The sequence below is a fragment of the Trachurus japonicus genome, chromosome 10 (genome assembly GCF_045865225.1).
Source record: "Trachurus japonicus isolate A0001 chromosome 10, Traja_1.0".
Lineage (NCBI taxonomy): Eukaryota > Metazoa > Chordata > Actinopteri > Carangiformes > Carangidae > Trachurus > Trachurus japonicus.
In genome coordinates this window covers 36952379-36958677 of record NC_140916.1, presented here as the reverse complement: position 1 = coordinate 36958677, position 6299 = coordinate 36952379, and positions in this window count along the sequence as shown.

Genomic DNA, 6299 nt, shown 5'->3' with positions numbered 1-6299 from the left:
TTGACTAGAAATAAGACAAATATTCTTGCTAAGATATTGAGTTTTTGCAGTGTAATGCTGCATTAGCATCAAAACAAAGAAGGCTAAATAAAAAACGATAATACATACGTAGTCTAAGAAAAAAAAAGGAAAAGTTAGGGGGAGGGGCCCACTTTAGTATTCTTTAAGGGGGCCCAGAATTCCTAGCAACGGCCCTGTGCACATGTAGTAAAGAGCTGCTGCATGGTCGGGTCACTGTCGATACAAACTTCTCATCATAGATTAGAGTTAATGAGCTGCTCACTTCAACCACACCACTGACTGTAATGCTGCTTGTGGACGACACTCGTCCCTGTAACGGGTCCAATCAAAAGGAGAAACTACATGATTGGTCACTGAGTGAAGAAGAGGCTTCACCCTGCTGCACCGTCTGTATGTGTGGAGCTGGGCTAGTGTTAAAGGGATAGTAGCATTTTTTTTAAAAGTGGGGTTGTATGATCTACAAATAGCCCCTAAGTACTTTAATTGCAGTAGAAGACTCTCTGCACTCCTCCCGTTAGCAACGCCAGCCCATAATAGCCCTGCCCAGAGATTTACAACATACAGTGTTGTGAACAGACCCAAAGAAACGGCCTATTTTCGCGGCCTAAAAGAGGTTTTACCTGAAAAAAAATACACAGTTCCATTGTTCGCTATAATATAATTTTTTCCAGCCCCTCAAAGTGCAGGAAAAACACAGTTTTTATTTGGACCTAACCAACTCACGTATCCCTCCGCCCAGGGTTAGCGCCCGCCGATCAGCAGTTGGTTCGGTCCAAATAAAAACTGAGTTTTTCCTGCACTTTGAAGGGCTGGAAAAAATTATATTATAGCGAACAATGGAACTGTGTATTTTTTTTCACGTAAAACCTCTTTTAGGCCGTGAAAATAGGCCGTTTCTTTGGGTCTGTTCACAACACTGTATGTTGTAAATCTCTGGGCAGGGCTATTATGGGCTGGCGTTGCTAACGGGAGGAGTGCAGAGAGTCTTCTACTGCAATTAAAGTACTTAGGGGCTATTTGTAGATCATACAACCACACTTTAAAAAAAATGCTACTATCCCTTTAAGGTGAGGGGTGTCACAGGGAGAATTATAAAGCATTTCCTTCGTTTCATATTTCAATTGACATTAAAATGAAGAATCAATAATAAATTCTCCAGATTTGAAAATAGATTTACAGAGGGATACTGAGGAGAGAATCCAGGTGTCTATTTTAAAAATGAATTTTCAAATAGTTTCTCAAATTCTATTATACGGTATATTCATGAACTGAAGAATGTATGCTGATGAATATGTTTACATAGATCTACACATGGCTGATGAGATTTATTTTTGGAAATCCATTTTTAAATCTGAATTATTTATTGATTACTGATGGATCTTGCCTATTAAAGGGATAGTTCACCCAAAATTCAAATTTCACTCATTATCTACTCACCCTCATGTCGACTAAAAGCTGTGAGAGTTTTCAGAGTCCTCCGTTCCTTCTCTGAGTTACGGGGGGGGGGGGGTCCGTGCAGCAGTATTTGTCCATATAATGGTTGTCAATGGATACCAACTTTCTTCGTCCAAAAAGACACACCAAAAAACATCCAAATACCTCCATGCTGCTCGTCTGTAATGTCCGTCTTGTATTGAAGCCCCGACATGAGGAATTGTTCCGAAAAAAATTAATTAAGTCTATATTTTAAGCTTGTTTGTAGCGGAAGAATTCTCACAGCTCTTAGTCGACATGAGGGTGGAGTAGATAATGAGTGAAATTTGAATTTTGGGTGAACTACCCCTTTAAAATGTGGAGTGAAGAGTCCCAGGCTGTGTGCGGAGGAGCAGAGGATCAGAGTCTGTAGAGATTGTGTGGGTGATGTGATGTTTGTGTTGCTGTGCTGACGGGACGACAGAGAGGCTTTTCATTCCTGAACTAAAGGCTAATTACAATGCAAACACACACATCAGAGAAGTTCTTTTTTTGTTTTTTTGTTTTTGCATTAGTAGGTGAAGTCATCATGGTCCAGGACAGAGAGGAGAGGAGAGGGGGGGCAGCTCCATGAGTCCTCACACGCTCCTCTGTCCTCTCCGTCCTGCAGAAAGACAGACAGACAGACAGACAGACAGGGAACAGGCTTTTATTGCACTACAAAGGTTAAAGGGGATAGTTCACCCAAAATTGAAATTTCTCTACTCATTATCTCCTCCCCCTCATGTTGTCGACTAAGGGCTGGGAGAAGTTTCAGAGTCCTCCGTGGCTTCTCTGAGTTACAGGGGGTCTCGGCGTAGCAGTGCATGTCCATATGACGGTTGCGAATGGATACCAACTGTCTTCGTAACAAAAAGACACACCAGAAAACATCCAAATACCTCCATGCTGCTCGTATGTAATGTCCGTCTTGTATTGAAGCCCCAAAATGCGAAATTGTCCCGAAAAAAATTAAATAAGTCTCTATTTCAAGCTTGTTTGTAGCTGAAGCTCCTCTTCCCAGTTCGTCCAAATTTGAGGAACCGGGAAGAGAAGCTTCCACTACAAAACAAGCTTGAAATATAGACTTATTTAATTTTTTTTGGGACAATTTTGCATTTCGGGGCTTCAATACAAGACGGACATTACATACGAGCAGCATGGAGGTATTTGGATGTTTTTTGGTGTGTCTTTTTGTTACGAAGACAGTTGGTATCTATATATTTGCAACCGTTATATGGACATGCACTGCTACGCCGAGACCCCCTGTAACTCAGAGAAGCCACGGAGGACTCTGAAACTTCTCCCAGCCCTTAGTCCACACGAGGGGGAGAAGGAGATAATGAGCTGATGAAATTTCAATTGTGGGTGAACTATCCCTTTAACCATGACTAACACCTGTGGTTAGTTAGTGTGTGACTCTCTCTCTGTGGTCTCTATGGTGACCGCCCATTGCCTTCAACAGGAATGGAAACAAGCTGGTTGGAGGTTCAGTTCACCTCCACCGCCTCACACTGAGTGGTGATGTGTGTGTGTGAGCAGGGGCGGAGCTATGAGGACGAGGGGAGGGGGGCTCCATCAGTCCTGTGGGGGGGGGCTTTCTCCTCCTCCTCCTCCCTGCTGCATCTTCTTCTTCTTGTAGCTGGGCCAGCGGCACACGGGGCAGCAGTGCCGGCCGGCGGCCAGCCACACCACGATGCACTGCTGGTGGAAGGCGTGGCCGCAGGGCAGCGCCATCAGCAGCTCGTCCGCCGCAAAGTTCTCCAGACACACCACGCACTCCGAGCAGCGCAGCACGCCGCGGGGCCACGCAGCGTCCGCCGAGGCCGAGCTCCCGTTGCCGTGGGGACAGCGACAGTGACGACAGGTGCAGGTTTGGTCGGCGCTGCTGCTGTCAAAGAGTCAAAGAAATCTTTATTATCCCCTGGGGGCAATTTGTTTTGCAGCAAACCAACAAACAAAAAAGAAAACAGCTCAACAGACCATGTAAGAGCCATTTTGCCCTTTTATTTTGGTGTTTTATTTTGGTAGATTTTTGGTTTGTAACTTTCGCTCACACAGAAGTGATGTCAAGCACTACGGGTCACGAGGGGTTATTTTGATTGAGACAAACAAGCCACAGGTGTGGTTGATGGAGCACACGTTTTCTTTACCGTGACATGGCGTGACGGTGCTGGAGTTAAGTTATTTTGTGGAAATAAATCAGCTTTGAGTTAACATTGAAACCGTTTGGACTGGTTTTAATTGCACCCATATGCACGCGTCAACATCGTGTTATCAGCCACCGTGTAAGTTACTTTCTTTTTATGGTTGGAGGAAGAGAAAGGCCACTTCAGACCATAAAAACCATAAAAACAGCAACAAACAAGACAACAACAACGGATAAAAGTGCAGGAAGGTGCAACAATCACTTCATAAAGTTGTTTAGGAGTCCAGTGGCAACAGGAACAAAGGCATTTTTTAGCCTATTTGTCCTATACACCTTACATATCTTCTGCCAGAGGGAAGCAGAGTGAACTCCTTGAAGTAGGGGTGTAACGGTATATGTATTCGTCCCGTGCCGTCACGGTACGGGGGTCACGGTTCGGTGCACACAGTCACACGACGAATACGTCTGAATGAATATTAAAAAAAAAAAAAAAAAAAAAGTCGAGTCCTCACTCGAATCCAGGTGGCGGTAATGAGCCTCGAAGCTGCCTGCAGCCGTCATAGCAGACGAAGAAGAGAAGTGATGAGAGAGTGAAGTTAGAGGAGGAGAGCTGTCTGCTTCATTCATGTCACTGTGGCTTCTCAATGAAACAAACGGCGGCGGCGGCGGCTCGCGACCATAACACATCCATGCTCGCGACTGGTCCACCGGACAAAGTCCGTCGGCGATGTTTCACGGATGCGCGGTGCGTCGCTAGAAACGCATCAAACACGTAGCGCATGTTCAACCCGATATGTCAATCACTGGTGCAAGTAAAAAGACAAGTTGTGTGCAACAACTTATCCCGCAGCTTTTAAGCCTCTTGACATGAACACAGACAGGTGAGGAGAAAAGGAGACCGCACACTATATATAATCAGACACATTTTGTCTGATGAAGGGCTGACGCCCGAAACGTGTGAGTGACATTAAACTGTCACGGGAGCTTTTAACTAGTGTGCGGTCTCCTTTTTTCCTTACCTGTGTCTTTCTTGGTCCAGCACCGAGTCTTCAGTTTTTTGGGGGATGTGCGTGTAGCTGCCTAATATGTTTTATGAACACAGGCAGGACCAGAAACATCACCAAAGTAACTGCTAGTCTAATTTAACTGGGTAAACCAACATTGATGTCAGTTTATTGTTTTGTTTTTTTAATAATAATTATAATTTAATAATTCGAATAATAGTTGCCAGTTGTCAAGTGCACGTTTTTTTCCCTCTAGAATTAATGAATGGCATTATAACACTCCTAATGCACTTGTTTTATTTTGTATTCTTTTTTCTTTTAACTTTTATAACACAAGACAGATTTTAGTTTTACATTCAATTAGTGTCTGTTGTACCGAAACCGTACCGAACCGTGACCCCTGAACCGAGGTACGTACCGAACAGTGACTTTTGTGTACCGTTACACCCCTACCTTGAAGAGTGGGTGGCTCTGGTCACCCAGTACAGCACGGACTTTCTTTAAGGTCCTAATGTTGTACAGTTCATTTACAGTAGGTGGTGTAGACTCAAGCATGCAATCTTGCTGCAAATTTTTGTGAGCCCTTGCAGTCGATTTTTGTTCTTGATGCTGATTGAGCCGTACCAACAGATAAAAAGCGAATGTGAGCACAGACTCGATAAAACAAGAATAAAACATTTGCATAAAAGTGTTGTCCACATTAAAATTACGAAGTTTACGATAGAAATACATACGCTGATGTACTTTCTTGCACACTGCGTCCACTTGAGGCTCAAAAGTATAAGCTCATTGTCAACCAGAATGCCCAGATATTTGTACTGGTTGACAACTTCCACTACCTGGTTATTTAAAACCACAGGTGGGGTGACTGACTACAGGTTTCTTCCCAAAATCTAGAGTCATTTCTTTGGTCTTAGCTAGGGATGTCACGATTACTTGTTTTCACAATTAATCGCGGTATTAAACGCCACAATTAATTAATCGTAAAGATTCCTAAATACCGTCACTTCCCAAATAAGATGATGTTGGAACCTTATCGGCAGATGTGGCGCAAAAATAAAGGTGAATGCACCGATACTGGTCCATTTATTTAAAGGGACAACGAGGAGTTTTGGAAAAGCGAAGCGTTTTCACACTACCTTTATGAGCCTCCGCGCACACCGTAAAATTCTTTTGACCGGCGCAAGACGGACTCATGTTTTCATTCATCAATAATTAAAGTCAGAGGTTCAAAGAGGTTCAGATACCACCGTAGTTCCGACCATAAACGGCGATTCAGCTACGTTATTCTCATGACTCGTTGCGAAACTGAAAGTAAAGAAACGCTGGTCGGCTCAACCAGCATCTCCGCCACCACTAATAATAACAAAATAACGATAGAGACAAAACCATAGATTTATCTAAAATGGGCCCATTAACAAGTGTGGGTAGCGGAGATTCATCCACATTAACGTGAGACTTTTTTATAACCGATTAGAAACTCCTCGTTGTCCCTTTAACGTAACATTGAATCGGTAGGAATTTAAATGTTAGTGTGTCATTTGTATAAAAAAAAAAACACAAAATAAAACAAAAAATGATTAAAATAAATGTAAACATTTGGTATAGATGACAATTTATGACCTGAATATTTCAAACATTTCCCCTGGGGGGTTAATAATTGGTCATATATT